Source organism: Hirundo rustica, chromosome 11 (genome assembly GCF_015227805.2).
Source record: "Hirundo rustica isolate bHirRus1 chromosome 11, bHirRus1.pri.v3, whole genome shotgun sequence".
In the NCBI taxonomy this organism is placed as follows: Eukaryota; Metazoa; Chordata; class Aves; order Passeriformes; family Hirundinidae; genus Hirundo; species Hirundo rustica.
Genome location: NC_053460.1, coordinates 15,560,850 through 15,585,128, shown reverse-complemented (window position 1 = coordinate 15,585,128; position 24,279 = coordinate 15,560,850). Strand labels below are relative to the sequence as shown.

The following is a 24,279-nucleotide window of genomic DNA, read 5'->3' as shown; positions in this document are numbered from 1 at the left end:
AATGAGTAGGAGAAAATAAAAAGAATGTAAATCTCTTTCAGAAAATAATAAGAAAGAAATACTTGCAGAATATATGAGGAAGGCACAAAAGATACTTTTATGTGGTATTTTTAATAGGACAGAAATCAGTGTAGCTACGATATCTCTGAATCTACTAATACCTGCTTTAAAAATAAGTTTAGCAAATCATCTTACAGAAATGGCAAATTTTGGAAACTTAGGGCCACCAAAAGCCTTGATTAAAGTAATAGAAAACATGTATATTTATAGAAGAAGCCAATAGAAGGAATTTCCATAATCACAGGAGTGGGACGAACCAGGTTGCTGTTACTGCTGTTGTTCTGTTTAGCGTTGGTTTCAAATTAAAAGATGAAGGGAAAGAGGGGGGAAGTATAATTTTTATGAGAAAACAGTGAAAACAGCTTCTCAGAGGATATTCATCTTATGGCTTCGTTAAAGAGCCATCAGAGGTTCCTTGGAGGAACTCAGACCAATAAACAAAAACTCAGACTGAGGTTCAGTATGCAGAGATAAGGAATAAAGTCTGAGACAACTTAAAAGGGGCTGTGAAAAGAGTTTGAGAAATTTCAGATAACTGGTTTTTTGCTTTTGCCTCTTGTTTGATAACAGTGCTATTTCTTTTACCAAATTGAGTCTCTTGCTTCAGGAAAACTATCTTCAACATAAACTTGTTAAAAAGGGAATGTGTGGGCAGTAGCACCCTGGAAAGGTCTACACTGAGCTTCAGTCTAATGGATTTTAGTCTTAAGCAATCTGGAGAGGCTGACAGCAGAGAGTACTCTGAGGGCTAAGGTTCTGCAGTTAATTTATATCAATTTTGAATGCAGTTGTATGTATTTGAATGTTCTCAGTGATAGGGATATCAAGTCCTTTTCCCTCTTGCTAAATCTAACAAATAATTGGGCAATTTCCTATACCCCTTGGTCCAGGTAAATGATGGTCAAGTGACTACATTCCCCCTACTATGTGTGACCTGGGAGATTGTGGAGGTTTGATGTTTTGATTTAAATGAAAGTTGGAAACATTTGCAAAAATCACTTTGCTCGATTATATGTAATTTTCTTATCCTTCTGTAATGTTGTAGCTGGAGATCCCATAGAAGGTGCTTAATTCTCTGTTGTGCCATAGTAGTGCCAAAACAAACATAGGCTTAATGCCTTGCAGCAGAATGCTGCAAAAAAGTTCAAATAGGGAGTTCACAGCAAATACTGTGTTGAGTTAGATATGGAACCTGTACTGCATTCAAGAGTAAAAGGAAAGGGATTTTTATGATTTATTGTACCTATGCAAACTGAGCCAAAGGAAGAATCCAGCTTTCTTAGGAAGAAATAGAATTATGCCAAGTTTTTTTTTAAAAAATATGTTTAATACTTTAAAAAAGTCTGATATATGAAAATTTATGATTTTCACTTTTAGACTGTTGAGTGTACATCTAAAGAAAACCTTATTCTTATGAGATACTTTGAAAATTATTCAAAGACAGCAGTACTTTTATAAACTTATAATTTTGAAAGAATGTAGCAGTAATCAGGTAAGTGCAGTGATGGATTGATACCCATCTACTTGGTTAGGAAGAATTGCTGCTTTAGACTAATTTCATAATTACCTTTAGTTTGATATAATTCCATTTTTTTATTTTAAAAATAATTGCATGTAATAGGGAAAAAAAAAAAACAACCCACAGAACAGAAAGCAAAACAGTAAAGAAGAGCTAAGAAAATAATAGTTGTTCAGAAGATGTTACTTCTTGTCTTGGTTTTCTGTTTTCAGCTGACAGTGTGGTACATAATTCTGCTAAGCAGAAGCATACCAAACTGATTTTTATAATCATTGCTATTATTACTGTTTATTACAATAATATACTTTAAATTTACAGTTTTAAGCCATCACTGGTATAGAAGACTATATGTGTAGCTATACATACCTAATTATTTGTGGAAGGTATTAGTATTGTAAACACAGCTTATCTTTGTCTGAGAGTGGCATTAATAACAAAATTTCATAAATGCCAACATACAGTACGATAATTTCAAGACTCCCTGAAAATATGGTGTATTGTAGCTGAAGATGCTCACAAATGCATGTTGGGGCTGGGGAGGGGGAGGAGGGCTGTTTTGTGCTTAGAATGCTTTCTGATGCATAAATATTAGCATTAAATAATTTTGAATACCTTGTTTTCTAAAAAGATTAGTAGCTCTTCTCTGCGTGATAAATTGTGCAAGAGTTATTGTTCACACCAGTCTTTGTACTGTATTATCCTGTGTAGCTTTAAATAACCCAGCCCAAATTACGCTCAGCAAGCTGTTGGGAAAGCTTGGAGGAATCTCAGAGCTGAAGGGCCAATTTGTGCCCTGACTTACATCCTGCGCAAATGCACTGACTTCGTGCAGCCTCTAAAGGATGTAAGGAAGAAAAGAATTTAATATGCAGCTTTTGTTTTATTATTTTTATTTAGCTTCATTCTATTTTTTGTGTTCCGTTTGTGTGGTTTGATCCTCCTGCAGAGGAACTTTGTGCCTGTGTATTGCTGGTTTGTGCATAGTAGCATTTCACCCTCTCTTGCTTGGTATCTGAAATGTTACATGAAAATCTTGTTTAAAAAAAAAGAGATAGTGACGTGTGTGTTTACTAAAGCTCTTGTTTATATTGGATCACACTTGGAATCCCAAGCTTCACACTTGAAAATGTTGCACAATAATATATAGTTTCTTTAATTGGTAAGTCTTAAATTGGTGTGTGCTAGTTTTTGTGGGTTTTTTGTACGTTTGTTTGTTTTTGTTTGTTTGTGGGTTTTTTGGTGCTTTTTTGTTTGTTTGTTTTTTTTTTTTTTTTTTTTTTTTTTTTTTTAAGTCTGGTTTGTCTCTTCTCAGTGATCTTTTTGCAGTCCATGTTGCTCTGATTTAGGAGCTATTCTACAGGTAATGTTGCAAGTTTTAGAGAGACAGGCAGTGTAAATGTGACTTCTCTAAATTTGGTTTGAATCACCAAAGATCCATCAAGCCATTGCAATATGAAGAATCAGTGTATCATTTTGCCTGATACTGCTCCCTATCTTCTAATGGTCTAGGAATGAATTCTTATGCTGGGAAAAAGGGAAACTGAAGTAAGGGTTCATTGGAAAGATTAGTCGTCTCACTTAAGTGTTTTCATCTAATTTTGCTCCCTGATGACTCCTACAGCAGGAAAACCTCAAATTCTGGGTATTGTGAAGTGATTGGCAGCAAGTAAGACAAGCAGAGACATTCAGACATAGACCTAGTATTAATTCAAGCTGTGCAAATAATTAAATACGCCAAGTGAAAGAGGTGAACTGAGCAGTTTCCACTGAGTTTAAGGACAAGGTGAAGAATTCCACTTTTCTTAATGACCTTAGGAATAAAGAGTATTTTGTAAGGCCATCTATCTTACAGTAATTAGAAATAAGTCCATTTAACAAGGAGGGTGTAAGGCCTGATGCTGCATTTGCCTGTTTTGGAGTCCCACTGAAATGGGTGGGACTGGTTTAGCTTGTGGTGCTTCATCATGTGGCAGTGGACTTTGTGAATGGGTCCTCCTGAACTGCTCCTTTATTAGTCTGCTGTCTGTGCTTCCAAATGCTGAAAGTTCACCTCACCATTGATTCATTCAATGAAAGCAAGAATAATTTTAATGGAAAAGAAAAAAAACAAACCTATGCATTGTGTAATTGGTGTCAAGATACTCCCATTGTTATTTCCAGGTGAGGAGGATGCTCACCCTGTTCAATTGCTAAGCTAGAAAAAGCTGGTGGAAAGCTGGAGAGTAGAAGAGATTCAAGAGTAGAAGTTGTGCCACAGTTCAGCGCTTGCCACAGTTTGTTTTCACAACAGTTTAATCTGGCAATAATTGAGTTGGAGGAGCAGGTTTGGAGTGACAAGAAACAGAAAATAAATGCATATTTTTGGTGATTAATGGCTTCAGAAATAACTGGCTTAGCATAATGTGCTGGCTCTAAACCTTCAGTCAGGGTTACTGCGTTAGCAGAGTTTGGCTCTTCTGCCACTTTGTATTTTCTGGGCAGTCAGTCACAAGTTTGATTATCAGACATTTTGGCAAAATTATAGCAATTTGAAAAGTTCACTCAACCTGCAAAAACAGCGTGTAAAATTTCTGGTAGATATCATAGACTAATGAGAAAAATTAATGTGGGTCAAACACAGCCGTGGCTAACCTCTGCAACACACCTAAGATATACAATCTTTTACTAATTGATTGAAAGAAATTATAATCTCCATTTGAAATCCAATTCAAACTATGATGTACAAAAATGCTTTTGAAAGGACAATAGCCTTTATTTGTCAGATCATAGAAAAGCAGCTGGAGAAAACAAGAGCCTTGTGTTTCCAGATCAGATCTTTTATCAGCGCTGTAATACCATTTCCATTGCACTGTGCAGAAAAGGAAAAATCTGTCTTTATGTCATTTATCTCCATCAAAACCATGGAGTTTTTCTCCTAGGATTTCCTCCTCAAGTGGTCTTTAGAAATTTTTGCATAACCTTGGCACATCTTCTATCCAAACTGTTCTCTCATTACCTTCACTATTTCAGACTCAATTTTCTGCCTTCTCAAGAAGCTAGAGAAGAAGGTGTCAGTAAGAATTCCCACTGACACTTTCTTCAGGTACCTAAAAGTTTAACCCTTGTGTAGGAAAGCTGTCATGAAAAGAAGGATAAAAATTTCAGTTTGCTCCAGTTACATCCTAGCATTAATAAGTGCCCTGGTTTTCTGTTTCCTTATAGAAAGTTTTGGAAACTTATTCCTGTGCAAGCTTAATTTTTGAAAGTTCCTTTAAGGAAGTTATTAACTCTGTTGGCATATGGAGAATTTATAATTTCTGCAAGTGTTATATAGGAGAGACCCTCTCATGTAAGCATGTGATGCATTTAACTCATGTTATGAAATCTGCCTCTATATCTGGCAATGATTTCAAAATTTCCTGAGGTCTCTGTTTAAACTATAACAGAACTTCCAAGCACAAACTGTCACTGAAGGGGAGCTAAAGTTATGGCATGTTATGCTTAGGTAAAAACTATTAACAGAATATTTTAATTGTTTAGGCAGAGCAGACACAAAGTGATGATGCACACGTTTTCCAAGGTTGTGTCAGCATTTACTTTTGTATTCCACACAGATGATCTGCCTCTCTCTTTGTTCCCTATCTCCCAAAGACTTTGATGTGCTTCTGAAATGCATTTCATCTCATACAGATAGCATACACTGATTCTGCTGGCACAAATTTTTAACTATTGGTTTGGGGTTTTTTGCTGTTAAATGCCAACTGCATGAGGAACTGGGGCTCCCCCTTTTTCTCCTCCTCTGCTCTCACAAACCAGTCCATGCCCCACGATGGTTTTCCCAAAGGGCTGTAATCCTCCCAGATGACCGCTCACCCATGACCAACTACCCCACTTGCACCTCTTCTAAAACAGGTGGTTTTGAAGCATTTTGCTCTTTTCCCTTCGGAGTATGAAAAGCATGTCCTTGATGTGGGGCTTATGGATGTTGCCTGCACAGGTAGGAGTGTACCTGATGACTGGAGAAAATAAGGACATTTTTTTTGCGGTGCTACTACGTGTGTATCTAAATCACATACTTCTAACCGTGTAGTTTTCTTGTTAGATAATATCTGTGACTGGAGTTTTTGTTGGACCTTAAGAGTTACCAACTGGAATAATTTCCCCAAACCTTGTGTTTTGGTTTAACCAAGGTGGTTTACCTGCTTCTCTTGGTGTTTCTGAGTCAGATGACTGACCACCAGAGAGCTTTGGCTGCTCATGCTCTGCCCTCCAACACTGTTCAACTCTTCCAGGGGTCTGTAGCAAGTTCTGCTAAGACACAAGGATTGATAAGTCCCTAAAAACCCAAGGCATCTTGGCTAGTATGGCATTATCCTTGAAGACTGTTTGGTGTGCTGCCCCTTAAAGAAGCTTTGTTTTAATTTGTCTGAATTAAATGCTAAAAGCAGCTCAAATATTGTGTTTTCTGTCAGGAAGAACAGCCATATATATAGGCTTGCTACTGAAAGGGACTTGAATTATTGCTGTAAAAGGTTTTACATGTTCTATAAGCTTATATCAATTTCCTTTCAAACTTGGAAAATTTCCTCTCCAACCTTGCCAGGTTTTAAAATGAGAAAGTGAATTTTTATGGTCCTGTCACAATGGAAAGGTTGACCTGAGTTATGCTCACAAGAATGACTTCAATTAAACAAAAAATTAAGTAAATAATGGAATGATAAGATTCTCTATTATTTTATTAATTCCTTAAAAAACCCAGCATCATAACGTCAAAAATTCAGCAGATATTTACGTTAAACTTATGTTGATTCTTTGCTGTTTTCCTTTCTCCTCCTTAGAAAAAACCCAAATAAAAAGCACCACAAAACACTGCTTTAGGCAAAAGCTCTTTCCATCATATTATTTTTTTTCCAAGGTAAAGACTCAGTGCCTAGACTTTTAAACAAGTGCTTTATCCTTGAAAATTAAAATAAAATATTTTCATGTAACCAGTAAATTTTGTTATGAAACTTTACAGCAGCTATATTAAATGATAAGAATAACTACTATTTTGAAATTCTGAACATCTCATAATTAGACCAGCCTTTAAGAAATATTCAGAGTTAAGGCACATTAGAATGTATTCCACAACATGGAGACAGCCCTGACAAAGAAACATTATTCTTAGATTTACAATTAATTACCCTTATGTCTATACCTTGCATTCAATTTGCATATCTTAAAAGTGCTGTAAATTTCATAGCACTCCCTTGTTATTTAAGATCATTCTGCTTTAGTAAAAGTTTCCACAGTGATAACTTTCTCTTGATTATGTAGTTGTGAGGTCAATAAATCTGGCTTTACTTGGCTCTACAATGTTATAATTTTTCTTTTTTTGTGTTGTTTTTCATTATTTTGCTCCTTGTTCCTCCTGCCCTCTCATTTATAATCCCCTGAAGAACCAGTAGATAGAGAAGTCTGGCTCGAAGACGAAGTGAGTGGTCAGATCCTCAGATGTTATCTTTTTCCCAGAACGCACTGGTACTGGGTGTCTGACATGTTCTATACATCTTTCTGGTGTCAACCTCATTAAACAAATACACCTTGATGTATAGCTCTCAAGAAATGAAATTTCATGCCATGAATTTGCTCTATATCAGCTCATGTTCTCCCTCTCTCTCCTCCATTCTTTTCTGCTCCGAGAGTAATTTTATTTGTTCTTGATTTCAAGCAAAATTTTACACAGTGACCATCCATAATTTTGCGCCTTGAGATTTGTCTGTGTTTTCTGATATTTAAAGAAATATCCGTGTTTTCTGCTCACCCCTTGGTGTTTCCTGCTTTCTAAACATGGAATCCTTGCCTCTGGCTAAGGTGTGGTACATTCGGGAGGTGGGTCACAATGCTTACTTTGGTCAGATACATGCGGGGATTTTCTCTAAATGTTAGATATGTTGCAGCATGTTTGTTGTAAATTCCATAGACTTCTACAAATAATTATACATAAATGTGCTCGACCTGTGTTCTGTGCTCTAATTCAAAGTTAACACAATATCCTGTAAGCCAGAAGGATGTGGAACACTTTGCCAGAACAGTACATATTACTCTCATCTTTTTTTCCCCCTTCAGCTTAAAAGAATTTTAAAAAGAAATATGTTTTCAAACTAAAATAAACCTTCTTTAATGAGACTATATATTATTTACAGAAAAATGCCACTAAACTCAATTAGTACTGGTCTCACGACTGGGTAGAACTGAAGTTGTTGAATTTTTTTTAATGTAGTTCATTGAAGTCATTACTGAATCTGGGGCAATATTCTATTTTTAATCAATTTTAAAAGTATAATGTATGAGAAAACAGCAACACACTCTATGGATTTTTGTAGATTCACTACTGCAAAAGATACACAGGCAAATGCCTAAAGTTTATGCCCATCTTTCTTTTACTCAGAAAAAATGTTTTAATGTTACTTTAAACAGGTAATTCCTTATTGCCACCCCCTGTATAGTTAATTGGTAGCTTATTAGAGTTATTTAAAAAGTTGTTATTGCAGCTTTTTTTCATTTAATATTTTATTGTATATCACTATTATTTAAAAGTACTTTGCTGGATAACAGTAGCCATCCAAAACATTGTCTGTTGCTCAGAAACAGAAATAATAAATTAATGGAAAGCAGAGCTATTGTGTTAAACTACTAATGACTGGTTATACTTTTATATTAAACAAAACTTCAGAATATAGTACTTTGAAATGCTTTCTTATTGAGTCATCCAATAATTGTGAACTTTAAAGCTGAATATATGTTTTTAAAAGAGAAGAATCTGTCTTTTTTTCCCTTGGGACGTGAAGTTGAAGTTACAGAAGAGAACAAGTTGCGAGATTTAACAGATATATTCATCTCTGCTTTTGAGTTTCTCTCAGGCCTTTTAATATATAAATAATTTTGAAGAGCTAAAGTAACCACTTTTAACCTTATTTAAATGGTCCTGGTACGAGCAAGTGTTGAATATGGCACTATTCTATTAGATTATAATATAATATTCCTATTAAAATGATTTTTAAAAACCTTCCCAAAATTCCAATAACAGTATTTCATGGAATATAACGTGGTAGCGAAGATTAGCTAGCCCTAGAATACCTTGGCAAAAGTGTTCAAGTAGCAAGAGTTTTTCTAGTCTTATGTCCTATATACATCTGTTAAATTACTCGGAGATCTCATTAAATAAAGCTAATGTACTTGTAAAACAGTAGGGAGAGACAGTATATCATTGTAACTGTTAGAAAGAGCCATTCTGGCAAGGAGGGAGCCAGGAAGGCTTGGTGTATGCTGGTCAGTGGAGATGTTTCTAGGCCATAAATCTTGGCCCTTTCCTGCCTAGTTATTGTGTGTTTCTTTAGGTGAGAGATTGATTGTAGCAATGGAAGATGAATTTGCCCATAGACCCTTTCTTTTTTTCTGTATACTCCTGATGCCTCGCCAAGGTGATAATGCTTTTTTTTTTATTTTTTTTTTTTTTCCCCCCTGCAATCATTTGTTTCAGATTAAAAGCATGAAACTGCATGGGGAAACACAAGAAGGCTTTTCTCTGCAGACAGGCAAAGGTGAGGGCATGAAGATGTATAACTGTCCCAGGTGGGAGAAGAGTACAGTTTACCCCCTCAGGATTTGAATCAGGTTTGTCTGAAGGAGAATGAAATAAGGTAAAAGTGAGAAAAGGACCCTGGAGTTTTTCCTTTATTGCGCATTTTGAGGCTGGTATTTTAATTTTTTTTTTTTTTTTAAGTGTGGCTGTGTTATGCAACTAAAATATTTTGTGCTACTAAAATGTTCCTTACCTGTACGTTCACTGCTGAGCAAATGGCTCAAGAACTGTCCCCTCTGTGTGTCCTGCCCTGCTGTTTGTGCTACAGACTGAGCAGGGGATGCTTTTCAGGAATATATATAGATGCTGAATTTATAAGGATCAATATAGTCACAAATGTTGAACAACATGTCAAGATATCATAAAAAGCAGGCAGTTCTATATAAAATACTAGCTTAATCTTGGAGATTTTAAAGCCTCATTAAAATGTGGGCAAAGTCCATATATGGAATGGCAGCACTCAAAAGGTTGAAGTTGTATATCTGTGGTGCAGAGGTTTTAACCATTATATTTGAATGTCAGTCGACCCATTTGATCACAGTTGATATTAATGTGTAAAAAGTTGATATGATGGGATGTATCATATGCATCCCATAACCAAAGGGATTTGTTGTTTAAGGTCTGAGGAGCAGGATGTAAAAACTTGTCCTCTGATTCTTGAAATCTGGGGTTCTGAAATAGGGATGACAATGTGAGCACCTCGCAGCAATCAAATTTTACATCACAGGACTTCCAGGCAAACTTTATAAGTCCTGCTAGGAAAAGAATTCACTGCTTAATTGGGCAGAAAGTTGGGGAGGCTCAGTGGCCTTTCCTGGTGCCGAGGGGTCAGTGAGAGAGAGGGATTGTGGCTGGAGTGGGAACCTGGTCAGAACAGACACCTTAAAGTCAAGAGGCAATGTCTGCAGCTGCTAGCAACATTAACACTGGAAATTGTAAATATCCAGGTTTTTGTATGTCTATGGAATTTAGCTGTTCTAACTTGGTTCTAGTTGGTGGGTTTTTTGTTTTTTTTTTCCTACTAAAGGTTGTGTTTGTTCCCACTTGCAGTGCTGTTTGCCAGATTTGTGACACTCTGATAGCTTGCTGTACACATCTGCCTGGCAAAGTTATCTGGTGGTGAGAAATCCGAGGATTCCGAGTGTTTTGTCATGGAGAAACTTTGAAAGTCAAGCAAATACTTTTATCTTGACCTTTCTGCAAGGCTGCCCCATATTCACTAGTTGTCAGCACATGTTTGTCTGGAGTCATTCGTCACTGCCATCCGTCACTCCTCTGCCATTCCCATCAGTCCCATTATCTGGGATCAGGAGAGAGCTGAGGATGTAGCCTGAAGGATCATTAAACCTCAGCTTCCAGGTACTGCAGGTAGTCCAGGTGGTCTGTTGTTATTTATAATAAAGAAACAACACAGCAGAACTGCCTGGCAGTGGCCCATGAGGCCCAGAGAAAGGACGGGCTGAGGGATGTCATCACTGAAGGACAGCTAAAAGTGGACTTTCTTCCTCCCACACTGTAAGCAGAGAGGATTTATTGAACATCTGTTCAGTACATGGCTGGGAAGATTGATTAATTTAATTGCTCACACTTCGCTTAAGTAACATTTGAATACTTAATGTCAGGTTTGAAGGATATTACAACATTTACTCGCACACCTTTTTAAAGAGGCAGAGTTTCTCATTGCTTTTTGTGTCTTTCAAGGAAGTTGAAATGCATCCTGAAATTTACTTTGCCTGGAGGTCTGGGAAAACTGGAGCAAGTGGGAAAAGCTTCCTTCATAAATGCAGGTAGATGCTTTTTGTGTTTTAATCATTGTGGTAAATTATTAAGGTAATGAGGTGGGTTCCTCATCTATCCTCACTGAATGGTGGTAATTTTCCTTCTAGTATCCAGGCTAAAGGCAATTCAGCATATTATATATTTCTGTACCCTTTAACATAATATCATGGCCACATTGAAGGATTAGTTAAGTTAAAGTCAAAATAATTCTTGGCATGTTCTCTTCAGAGGGGGTATTTGGGAAGAAATCCCTGAGATGCTCTTGAGGGATCCCACCTATGTACCAAGGGGAAAACATCAGTGAAACATTTAGTGTTGCTTATTTCTATACCTCTTGTATACATCTGAATATTTCTCAGCTGCGTAGCTCTGAAAAGTTGTTCTGATCAAAGTCGGATTAAGAAATTATAAAATCCAGCTGAAAGTATTAACAGGCACTTTAGAATATTTGGCCCAAAAACTAAACCTTGAGCAAGTACACCACAGTTCACCACTTACGAGAGCAGCAAATGTTGAGATTAATGCTTGTATGTCTGTAGCAATGTCTGTGACTACCAGCAAATGCGTATTGTTTAAAGGTGAAACTTGTTTTGCTGCAGTGTAGTAGAAGAGCCTTTACATTTGTCACCATCAGACGTTAAACTTAGAAAAAGCAGACTGATAGATAGGGCTGCATGTGCATGATTCTGTATGATTTTTTTCCATCCGAAAAGTGATTTTTTTTTCCCTCATCCCCTATGCTCTAGTAAAGATGTTCTTTGATCTCTTAGTACAGCAGTTCATTTTAAGTCTGATATACAGTCAGATATTCTATTAAATACAAGATCTTTAACTATTTGTCTTACTTTGTGTATAATTTGCTTTGGAACTCTTCACCCAATAAATAGTAAATGATGCTGACTTACACAGCCATGTATTTTTATTGTCTAAGATACCATATATAATGTTCTCACAGCAATGCTTAACTCTGAGAGGGTAGGGATTAAACACTGCTACATGACTAATTTACTGCCTTACAACATAAAAAACAAAGCTTGGAGAGAAAGGCCTCATATGGGGCTGCATAAAGCAGAGCAATAGTATCATGTAGTGGTACTTAATAATGGCACTGGCATTTTGTTAGCATCTCTACAAGAAAAAAATTGTTCTTAGAGAAGGATAATCTACAGTCAAATCTGATTGAAGTCAAAAGAAACATTGGCTGATTTCTTTGAAAGATGCCCGTCTGTCCCTGAATTTGACTGTACACAATACATCCTGCAACGAGTCAGATTGTCAAGGCCAGAACCAGGTGCCTATGTTACTTGTATCCTTCTACATCAGTCATACTGTGGGGAGCAGACAATTAATTCTGGAGCAAAATTGAAAGTCAGAGGCAGAGTGTGAAAGAACAGAATGACAATAATAAAGTGCCCCTGCCTCACATTAATCTCCCTCACTTCAGGGCTGTCAGAGGCGGCCTGGCGGTGACTAATGCCAAGCTTTGCATACAGTGGTCACAGACATGAGCAGCATGCTCCCTTTACAGCATCCGCGATTCGCTTTGTTGAGTTTTTGACTCCTGCGGAATCATTGGAAAAACATCGCCGCTGGTCAGAGGGAGCAGCACGAAGTTCCTTCATCATACACCTATTGATCGATGGGCAGCATTCCCGGGCTGGGCTCGAAAAGAAGGGAGAGGGAGAAAAAAACAAAAAAAGGGGGGAAAAAAAAGAAAAGGAAAAAAGGAATCCTGACAAATGCAGGGAGATTAAACTAACTTTTTGAAGGGATGAGCTCAGCGGATAAGGGTTAATAAGTTTATCTTTGAGTAAGTGCATATAATGCTCAAGTCCAAGCATCCAGACAAAATGATCTTACACCTCTATAGACACACAAATCCATTAACATTGCAAAAGACTTTGATGCACATTTGGGGATTGTGTTGCATTGATTTTATTGTCATCTTTTTGCACAAATAGTAAATAGGGTAACATTTAAGGAACAGTGTAATTATTCCCAAAAAGCAAGACATCAATGTAAAGTTTATTGTTGTAGACCAGACATTTTGACAGGAATACTGTAATATCCCAGAAGTGTCACTAGGTTACTGAAAAGGTTAAAAATTGGTGCATTGTGTCGGAGAAGAAAGGCAGTAACAACAAACAGCATTCAAAAAATCACAGGCACTCCTGTAAGAAAGTGGAAATATGTCATGTAACAACACACAGCTTCTGTAAGTGGGTTGCTGCACCGAGGAAGAAAGTGAAACACACCTAATGAAAATGCTTCCTCCACTGCCAGCATTTCAAGGCTCGTTCTCATTATTGAGGTTGCAAAAACAACTTTCCTCTCAGGTTCCTTCTTTTATTGTATCCGAGCCCCACACATGCTGTATTGTGGACTTTGAAAAGGCTGTGCCTGAAAATTTCATTTCTCTGGTAGCCGTGGGAGAAAATTCCCACTCGAGACTTTATTTGCCAAACTCTGCTGCTTTTCTGTTACTCGCCATGTATCCTAAATCAGGAGGACAATAGTATTTTTTATAGAGTGTTATTTGACAAGGAGAAAAGTACTTTCTGTCTTGTGTTATAGTTGACCAGCAGAGCAGCATTCATTAGAATCTGAATGAGAAGAGAGAAGGGGATAGATGGCAATTTATGGTATGTAACCAAGAGCAGCATGTTTTATGTTTAACTATATCATTGTTTAGCATTCTAGAGGACTGGGAAAGGGGCACATAGGTCCCCTTGTATACTGAATATAGTATGTCATTGGATCAGGATTAAAATGTATTTACAGTGACATTTTGAGCCTTGTACAAGTCAAGAACTGTAGGGTTTCATTTCTTTTTCTAAGCAAATTTATTTCCATTATTAGCTCCCAAATCCTAGTTCTGACTTAGAACATTTTCTTAGAATTTCCAATTTTGTTTTTCAAACTACTCAGGTAGATGTGGAATTGTGTTCACTTCAAGTAGGAGGTTGCAAGTGTAGAAAATGTCTGTCATTGAAGCATCAATATGGTTTGAATTTGGGAACCTAAAAACTCTTCAGTGTTTGTTTGTGCCAAGGGAGGAAGTCTGCTATCTGGCAGCAATGGCTTTTACCCTGCACTTGGATTAGACTTTCATGTGCCGCAAAACATATTTTACAAGCGTTATACAAAAGCATAAGATGAAATATGCATATGGTACGTGCCAGACATTTCCAGGAGTACTGATATGAATATACTTAACAATATGTCAGTCCCTCACCTTTAGGCTCCATTGCCATGTTATTCTAAATTCTAGGGGTTTTAAACCCAAAGCAGTTTATGGCAGGGGTGGTGTTTTGGGAGGCTGATGAAGCCACCTTTTATTTGTGCAGTCCCTGGAAGTTGTCATTCAGTCTCCTGCTGGCAGAAAGGAGCTTTCAGTTTTACACACACAATGCCACTCCTTCCTTCCCTAGTGAGTTTAGAGCTAACTTTTTTGATCTGTTTGTGCATAGTTCTCTTCTCTGGTTCCACAGGCAATGAAATCCTAGGACTAATTTCAACTGGAGACCTGACACTAATACACTGGGATTATGGCATTCCCTGTTTTATATCCAGCTTCTCTGGAGTTTTTCGAAGAAGGTGGGGCTCTGTTTTCCAGGGCTCTCTAAGATGTATATGTAGCATGGTGGCTCTTGGAGTAGTTCTTGGAGGAGTCGCAGCTAGGAGCTGTCACTCAAAATGCACTGTTCTAAAGTTTTGAATAAATAATTGGTGTGTGAATCCTGCCTCCTCAGTTGACCTAGATGTGGTAGATCTAATTATGTCAAGGCCACACACTTTTAAATGCTGATTCCTTTCCCCAATACATTTATTCTATTTCTTTTTAACTGAACTGGGCAGAAAAAGTGATTTTGCCATGTTTATCTTTATATAGTGCTGTAAGCTACCTGACCCTTACTTTTCTAACATAGGAAAATCCTGATTTTATTTTACAGAAACTATGAACATCTTTTGTATAAATGGAAAACCAGCACTTCAGCTGTTCAGGAAGACCATCATTGTTATACAGAAGACATTGAATGAATCCCTTTTTCTGTATGCTCGTAGAATATGTGAATTCTGCTGACCTTAAATCACTCTCAGTTTAGGAAGCTATGAAAAACTACTCCTAAACTTCCCGGTGAAGCTGTACCCACTTGCAGAATGATACAGAGCTCTTTTGGCTACTGATGGGACACAATGCTGATTCAAAGTCCATAAAATCTGGATAGAATTCAGGGCACACAGACTGGTTTCCTTTCAGCCAAGATGAAAAAGCCTGAATTCCATTCTCCAGATTGGAAGATTAAGAGGTGCTTAGCTGTCCAGATTGCATCCCCACTTCTATGCACAAAATTGGCCCTTGCTATATTTATATCGTTTTGAAACAGAGAGAAATTAATGCAGTCTCTAAAATAATGTCCATTAAGAATACATTTGAAGAGAAGTTCTGTAAAATTTGGGAAATTAACACATTTGCAAATAAGTATGACATGTTAATAATCATAAAACCAATTCAGGAAAAGCTGTATTCCTTCAGTGAGTGTTCTCACTTTGCCATTCATGTCCAGCTCATTTGGGGTCTATTTTGGTACAATACACAAAAAGCGGGAGTCCTTTTCTATAGTGGAAAAAACCATATTTGTCACAGGGATGATGTTAATTTCTTCATGTGCTGTCTTCTCACATGGGCCTGGTCGCTCTTTTGTTTCTGTGGTGTTTTTTTTTTTTTCTCTTTTCAGGGAGATATGAGCCCCTTTAAACATTGCCAGCTTTTAAAGGAAGGGCAAAGCTTCCCCTTAGATGTAATTAATATGTTATTATTGCTTGTGGTACAAATAAGGGGAATGTCCCATGATCTTAATGGAAACAGGGAGTCTCTGAACTCTGTTTCAAGCACTTGTAGCAGTTTTCCCCTCAGGCCCTCCAGTGTGCTTTTGCAGGCAGCAGTGACCACCAGTGTCCATCTGTGCTGGACTTTGCTCTGGTTAGAGAGCAAGGAAGAATACAGAATAAAACCCCTGGATTAGAAAAAAAGTGATCAAATAAGGTGACAGTTCTTAGGATAATTCAGGTGGAGAGGGATCTCAGGGGGTCACCTCAGTCAGCCTCCAACTCAAGCTGCTCTGTCAGTGTTTATGGCTGTTCATATTTCAGCACTCTAAAGTTCTGAACCTGGTTCTTACTCTACATTCGCTGGAGCTGTGGGGTGCTGGGTTCATCTGAGTAGTTAGCACTTCTTAAATGTCTGCCCAGTCTGCCTGTGAAGGTTGCATTCAATTCCCTGTAACCTTAGAAGAGTTTTTATTTGGGTATAGATACAGCAAAGACAGACTTGTCTTCTCACTCAGCTCTGAAAGCTTTCGTTTTGTTTGACAACATTTTATACTGAGCTTGGCTCATTCTCTCACAAGGAGAAAGTATGCAAACTTTACATAGAAGTGGGCAGAAAATTTGGCTACATTTGTTTGCTATTGCAAACACCAACTCACAGAAAGGCAAACATTATCCTGATTGTGTTGAAACTCGAAGAAAACATGTCTGGTGCCCAGTATGAAATTTTGGATCAAAATGACAAAGGAAAATGCAGAAGCAACTGCAGTTTGAGACCCAGAGTATTTATATGGATGTTGCCTATTTTGGTTTCTCATCTTCTTTTATTTTATACTCCTACCATCTCTCTCTCTCAGCCCTATGAATTAGGCTTTCTCTAGGTGTAATACTTTGAAAAATTCAAATTCTTTGTGGCTTGGAAGAAAAAATAAACCTCTCTTTCTATCTGTACCACATCTAGATAGGAAACCTCATCTTATGTGGGCTGAATTCCTGCTTCCAGAGAAGCAGTGTGTAGCTGTGCTGGTTTGATGGCCTTGCCATCCCTGGAATACAGTGGAGGAGACTGCTTAGAACATTTTGTGCCACTCTGGAGTGAATTCCACAGGCCAGGCCCTGCACTGACACATTTCCATCCATCCCCTGCAATGAATGTGGCAGCAGTATTCCATCTGTTTCTAATGAGGCATAACGGGGGAGGAAATCTTGTGCATAAACATCTCCCACATCACTTATGGTTCCATTGAAGAACATCTCTGTGACAGTATTTGCTTGTGACAAAAATTTTTAGCTATTTGTTTATTTTAATACCTGTGGATGTCAAACAGAAAAGATTAACCAGCTCCTAAACCTGGCAAATTCCTTGGCTGAAATTTCCCTGTATTTTGAGAGCCAGTTCTGGCATAAATTCTTGTTGTAAAGGTCTTGCCTATGTTCTCCAAAGTATAGATAATAATTTTATATGTACCTTCTATTTTAGGGGTGAGGCAGTTGTAGCTAGATTTAACTCTAAACAAAGAGCAGGCTGTTCTTTATTTAATTTGAGTTATAAACAAGTTATAGCAAAATATAAATGGAGGGCAAAACAAAAGAACAAAACCTACCACTTTGCATAGGCATTCTTTTAAAATGTACATTCCTTTGTATGGAAGAGCGCTGCAGTAGGTTTTTTTAGAAGCAGTAGTTTACTGTGAAGTGTATGAAATAGAATTTTGATAGACAGAATAAGCTGCAATCCAGCTCTAAACTATAGATTTTCAAGCAGATTGATGCAGCAAATTGTTAGCAAATAGCAGTTTGCAATTTGATGCTAATTAGACATAAGGCAAATATGTGCCATGACAAATTAGCAGCAAACCATACTGAAAAGGATTAGCAAGAGCTGGCACAGAGACTGCTCGATTTTGCATACTTCCTTGTCTTAGTCTAGGAGGTCTGAGCCAGTTTTCCTCCTCTGTAAATAAGAAACCAGAGCAGAGATCACAGGCATGCTAGAATGCCTTTAATTGCATATTTGAAATGTTTTAACTCTCTCTTAATCCCATGGAGGCTTTTCTCCATACCACCAGCTTTATTATCCTGGGAGATGATCAAGTACTTTATCCATTTAATATTATAACTAAATACATTATGAGGTAAGTAACTCACGGGGTTATTTACTTTAACAAGTCTATTGTACTTATAGATTTAAGAAAAAGCCCCATTCTTATTCAAAACACCTTTGCTTAACTTCCTGCAAATGTGTTTTTCAGCAGATTTAATTATTCATTTCATTAATAAATTAATTTTTGCTGGAGGATTATCACATTTCTTTATTGATGTGCACAATGCCATTGTAGTAGTTAGTGTAGATCAAACTCATCACCGTATCCAGACGAGATAACGCAGTTGTGTTTTCAAACCAGAGAGAAGCAGGAGGTAATTTTTGAGCCAGTTCTTCAGACCTATGCCTGAATACCAACACAGCTATAAGAATGACTTCAGAACTAAAGCAAAAGCTGCTCTTGCTTCTTTGAAGGGTGTCATAATTTCAGCAAGATCAAAAATGCTAAACAAAAAACACAGTAAAAATACCTGCTTGTTAAATTTAGCAACTTACTCTTTCTTTACATGGTTGTTTGTTTTTTTAAATTAAGGGTTTCTGAGGTAAACCATCACATTCTCCAAGCTTTCTACTAATATTTGCTGGTGTGTACTTCAGTTTGGATATGTAAAATGACATGTTTATTCTTCAAGGAATCATTGGGTAGATCAGAGGTTCTTAAATACACTTTCTCTTTCAAATCTGACTTTCTAGGGCATACAAGACATTTAACCTGCTAGGTTGATGGTTTTTGTCTAAAATTATATATATATATTACATTCCCAACATTCCTATGTCTATATATGGATCAAAAAGATTCTTAGAAATAGTTCAAAGGTGCTAAAACATTGTGTAGTTAGATGTAAACAGACATTTTGGTTACCAAAATAAATGAAGTGGGAAAATAAAAGGATATTATGCACAAAAGACTGTTCTTTCATAAGTCTTAGAGAGAATTCCTCAGACAATTTAAACCACGATCAGTAACAAGTTTTGCCACAGCACTGTCTTCCCACATAAACAGTATAATAACACACTATTAAGGATTTACAAAAAGGTGATGAAAGTAGTTGTGCTGTTTAAAAAGGAAAAAAGGGAAAGCTCTAGGCTTTCCCTGCTATTTCTGACGGCATCTATACATTATTCACATGAAAGGAACTGTCCTGTAAGAGCTTCTCTATGCACCGAGGCCTGGAAAAAGTGTTTCTAGTATTGCCAGGCTGTCTCACTGAGTATTTCCCTGCTCCCTTTTGCCGATATTTTTGCCCCCTTGCCACATCACATCAGAAATTGGGGCAATGATCTTTATGCTGGTGCAAAATCTTAGAAATGTGAATTGATTGCTCTCTGGGCACAAAGCTTTATTTCCTTTTTGTTGTCCCTGCACAGACTCGTGGTGAGTTCTTGGCAGGCAGCTATTTGCCTGCATTGAAAGAGTGTAGCAAGCCATCAGGATGTAAACTGAAAGTTGTAATAGTTAAAAGGGATGTTGTTAAGCATTTTAGGATTACATGCAGTGTATAAATGGTTGTAATTTCCAAAGGGCAATTCATTTCTAGTCAAGTCTTTTCACGTGGTATCTTCCCTCACAAAAGCATCACAAATTTTCCGCCCATAATGCTTCTCCCGAACACCCCCACTGCTCAGTTCAGTGACAGCTCTCCTGGCAGCGCCTAAGCAGATTTTACCTTTTCCTGTAGATGCAGAGTCAGCCCAGCTAGTGCCTCTGAGAGCTTGGCTGCTCGTGGCTGCTGTGGCAGATCTCTGTGCTGGGGGACAGATGCTCCACACTGTGCAGGGGGTCTGGGTGGGCAGCACCCACTCTTGGAGCAGGTTGGATGTTGGGAATCTCCTCTGAGGCAGCCACTGCTTCCCAGCCACCTCCCAGTTCCAGCTTTATCACCAGCTGTGAGTGAGTAGGGTGTTGTGGTAGGTTTTTTTGGGAACGGGCTGGAATTCTTCTGGTTTCTCCCCCGTGGCTTTTGGGGAATACAAAGTTGTGAATTTTTTGAATGTAGATTTGTTTCTAAGTAAGAAGAAAATGATAAAAATCATGGGATGGGAAAAAGATACTTGATGAAAATGAAACATGCATAAATTTCTTAAACTGCTAGAAAGCAACACAAACAGACGAGAAGCCCCCATAAAAAAAGAAACTGGTACTTTTTGGGGTTTATGCAGGTTATTTCTTCTGGTTTGGGAAAAGATAGTAGATGTTAGGTTAGAGCAAATTCATCCGGATAAAGCACACATATCTTTTGACAAATGTATTATATCTTTAGATCATGGGATTAATAAGATACATTGTCCCCAGGAAAATATGTGCACTCATGGAGAACCTTATTGACATTGCTGCAGAGAGGTGAGTTCAAAAGGCCAGATGTTAAAAACAGTTTTTTGTGGCCGTGAAGATTTTTTTTTACTAGAAGCTACATTAGTTTGCATTTATATCACTTATAGTGGGTGACTGTAGACTTATCCAAGTTATGTGCACGTTTATTTGTGTAAAGATACATATGCATGAAAAAGGCTGATGTGCTCCAAATTTGACTTCCAAACTCCTATTTGTTTCTGTTGTGGCTGGGGCTGAGAATCAGAGGATGGCTATGGCTGGGAGGGGTCTCTGGAGGTCACTGAGTCCATCCCCCTGCCAAGGCAGGGTCACCTGGAGCAGGTGACAGGACAATGCCAGGTGGGTTTGGGATGTCTCCAGAGAGGGGGACTCCACAAACTCCCTGAGCAGCTCTTCCAGTTCTCTGACAGCTTCAAGGTAAATGCTGATGTGTGCTTAACTGTGTTAAGAATAATTTTGACAGTTTTACTTTAAAATCATTCAAGTTATCCTTATCAATATTATTAGCATTTACAATGGAGATGGTATGATAGAATATGACACTACTCCCAGATATTGAAATATTTAGGGTTGTCTGGGGAATCTGGAATGCTCATCATAATCATGAAACATTTATTGTCTTTATCTGCATACCTAAAATTCATCAATGAATATAAACAGGAGAATCTTTAAAAAAATTAAACAAAATATTATCCTGCTGTAATTTGTAGTTGCTTTCTTTTATCTGTTCAAGATGCTTGAATTCACTTTGTTAGCAAATTTCTCTTGACAAGCGCACCTATTTATTATTACTAAGCATCCTTTTTAGGAATGTCTGAAATGACACATGTATTGTTTTAAATAAGATCATAGAGCTAATTTTTAACTACACAAGCAATGCAGTAAGAATAGAGTGAACAAAACATAATTAACAGTTTTGTGCCATTCGTCAGGATCATTTTATTTGCTGCCAGCACATGCTAAGTGCAAAAACATTTTAACTTCAATTAAAAAATTTAAACAAGATTAAACCTGTTGTCATTGAAATCATAGAACATATATGCTTCTAGGTATTGTGTGCATTCCTGAATTGTGGCATGTCTTCAAGCAAGGAAATGTCACTGGGACAGCAGAGGTGTGTGAGAACTTCACCACGCTGCAAAGGAGAAGGTAACAGCTGTTTCTGCATTCCCCCACTTACAGTGACACGGCTTCCCTGTGGCCTCAAATACACATTTCATTCTCCACTGGAAAAGGAAGTGAACGAAATAGCACCGCTTGTATATTTTGTGTTTCATAGAGAAACCACGATACCGCAGCCACAGTGCACTAAATGCACGAAGAAACAATTTTATAATTTTCTCTCTGTGTGTGTTTTGGTTTTTCTTTTTCCTTGTTAAGGGCTTTTTTTTTTTTTTTTTAAGGAAAATAATTGCATCATGTTTCACGATATCTGTATTATTGCTGTCTCACTAGGAAGGATCTTGTCACTGCCAGGGATCCAGCTGTCTTGCTGAGTTACTGTCACAGCTAAGGACATTTTAAACACCAAAGACCTGTTTCATCCTGAATTTGTGGTTGGTCAGAGTTTGAGTTTGGGTACCAGTGCCACCTCAGGAATTTGAAACCAAGAGCATGACTTAGAGGAAGTAAAGTAGCACATATTGTTTTAAACTCCTGGTTAGTACAACACTTCAGTGCTTATTTAAATTTAAACATGCCTGAACCATATCAATCCCTTATTAATTACTGATTTGTTAATTTTAGTGGTTTTATTAAATTGAAGACTCAAGAAATGAAGAGCCCCCATAGGATGATAGGACTAGGGAAGATCCATACTGAATAACTGAACTAGCTCCCCTAAGGGCTCACAGCTCCCAGTTCACTTAGGCACACTCCAACATGCAGATTTCCTGCCTAGTGCACTGCAGTGCAGGGGGAAAATCCCAGATTATTTGTTACAAAGCTGGTACCTTTTATGTGATACTGTGCAGAACCATCTAAAAACAATTAATGCCCTGAATGAGGCCCACACTAATGAGGCTGTCCCCATGTAAACCTTCACCATGGTCCATCAAGGAATGGTGTTGGTAATGCTACCGAATATTGCGATGTTATTGGGGGTTTGGAACAGAGATTGTGTTCTGCTCCTTTGCCTACGTTGCTTAATTCTGAAACTGGTGGTCGGATAAGCAGCAGATGGTAGAGACTCCTGCAAATGCAGGGTATTTTCAAATTAACTTAAATATACTGTATGGGACTGAGCCTTAGAGCAGCATTGTAAACTGTAGTTATGCACTTGGAGATATGCAGTGGGGACTGCAACTTCCAGTTTTCTATCTATCAATTCGGCTTTTGTTTTCTGTTCCATTTCTGTACCAGAAGACCTTCATCATTTTGTGAATTTACGTTCAGCAGAAAGGGGGGAAAGGATATCTGGATTTAAAATACTAGCAACAATAATAATTAAAAAACACTTATTAGAGGGCACATATAGTAGGAATGGGAAAATCATCATAAATGATACTTCTCAGGCTACTAGAAATATTTGTATTTGCTGAGGGAAAGGGCAATTACAGGAAAAAAAACCCAGCTTAATGAAGTGCATTTGGATCCTTGGAAAATAACGAAGAATGGAGAACTGGCCAGTGTCCAGCACCTGTGCAAGTTAACAGGGCTCCCAGAGACTCGGGATTAACAGTGATATAGTCAGTATATTTATTAGATTTATTTGCATTGTAAAGACTCAAGTGAAGGTGTGTATGGAACGTAAAATAAAAGGCAAAAAATATACATGATGAAATTTTTTGCTTAGTCAGGTCCATAGCAGCCTCTGAGGATTTCTGGAGATCTAACTGATTTAGGCAATTAGGGAGCAGAAATCCAAATATACTCAGTTTTGACAAATTTCCTGCAATGTAAATTTTGTAGAATTATTTGTGGTATCCAAAACCATTGATTGAATTCTAAATTAGGTACAATGGCTTGATAGAAAGAACTTCAGTGAAATTCAGATCCTGCTGAAGTCTCTGGGAGTTTTGCCTTTTCTTTCAGTGGGGATAGAGTTTCCCCATGATCATCATTACTGCAGACAGCTCAATAGAAAAGGCTGCTCAGTTCACAGCGGTGGTCTGAGCAGCCAGCAAAATGCTTGGGTGAATAAAGAATGGGTTGGAAAATAATACTGCAAATATTATGATACCTATCAGTGATATCCTCCTGCCTTGAATACACTGCTGAATTCATACCTTTCTGCTTGAAAATATACATCATAAACAGGAAGAGTGAAGCAATAATCATAAAAACTGTCCAGAAGCATAGAGAATTTTTTGTGCAAAGAGTAAAAATAGGGGAGCTTATGTTAAGTGAATGAGATAAGTAAGGTTTTGTAGGAAAGGAATGATTTGCACAAAGCAAATCTGATTTCTTTCTTGGCTTTGTCCCATACTGCAGAGAAGTGTGCCAATAAACTGAAAATTGATAAGAGGGAGGTTTTGATGGTATGCAGGATAGGACTTAGAACTGAAGGAAGTCTTTGGAGTGGAGAGTGTGTCAGGATTAGAAAACAAAACAAAACTGGGCATCCATGTTTGTAAGGCAGTTCTCTGAGATGCTGTGAAATGAAGCAGGATAAATTAAAAAATAAAATAAATTTTGCTGTTTTTTTTTCACACATCATGGAACCTGTTTGCTACAGGCAATGTGATGGGATGCTGAGTTAGGTCACACACTTGTCTGATTTGTGTATCTTCTCTCTCCTACACCTGGGGCTGTCCTGGGGCTGCATTTCAGGGGAGGGAGACAGGATGCTCAGAGTCCCAGAGTGTCACAGGGTGGCTCTGCTCTCCTGCTCTGCAGAGCTAAGGAGCTCTGTGGAAGTCTTGTGCCAAAGGAGGATTCTCTTCTCCCCATCAGAGCTCAGGGAATCTTTAGCCTTTGATGGAAAGTAGGCTTTGCTCTTACACATTTGTCTTTTGTCTTGGGACAATAAACGAAGTCCCAAAGTAAAGGCTACAGACTCTCCTGATAGATAACTTCAGTCTTTAAATGTCCTATTTTAGCTTTTCAAGTAA

General features: G+C 37.8%; 1 long non-coding RNA gene across 13 annotated transcripts in view; it reads left to right on the top strand.

The window, feature by feature from the left end:
* The window catches only part of LOC120758013 (uncharacterized), a 209,892-nt gene extending 194,115 nt beyond the window's left edge, over positions 1 to 15,777 (top strand). For 11 of the 13 annotated variants that reach the window (XR_005702736.1, XR_009208226.1, XR_005702741.1 and 8 more), the window contains 5 exons: positions 9,081 to 9,141; positions 10,233 to 10,541; positions 10,884 to 10,969; positions 13,536 to 13,603; positions 14,915 to 15,777. This is a non-coding gene — a long non-coding RNA (uncharacterized LOC120758013). Of the gene's footprint in view, positions 1 to 9,080; positions 9,142 to 10,232; positions 10,542 to 10,883; positions 10,970 to 13,535; positions 13,604 to 14,452; positions 14,515 to 14,914 lie in introns of those variants that run through there. The other 2 variants (XR_005702734.1, XR_005702739.1) reach the window with 2 other exon arrangements.
* Positions 15,778 to 24,279: the final 8,502 nt, after the last annotated feature.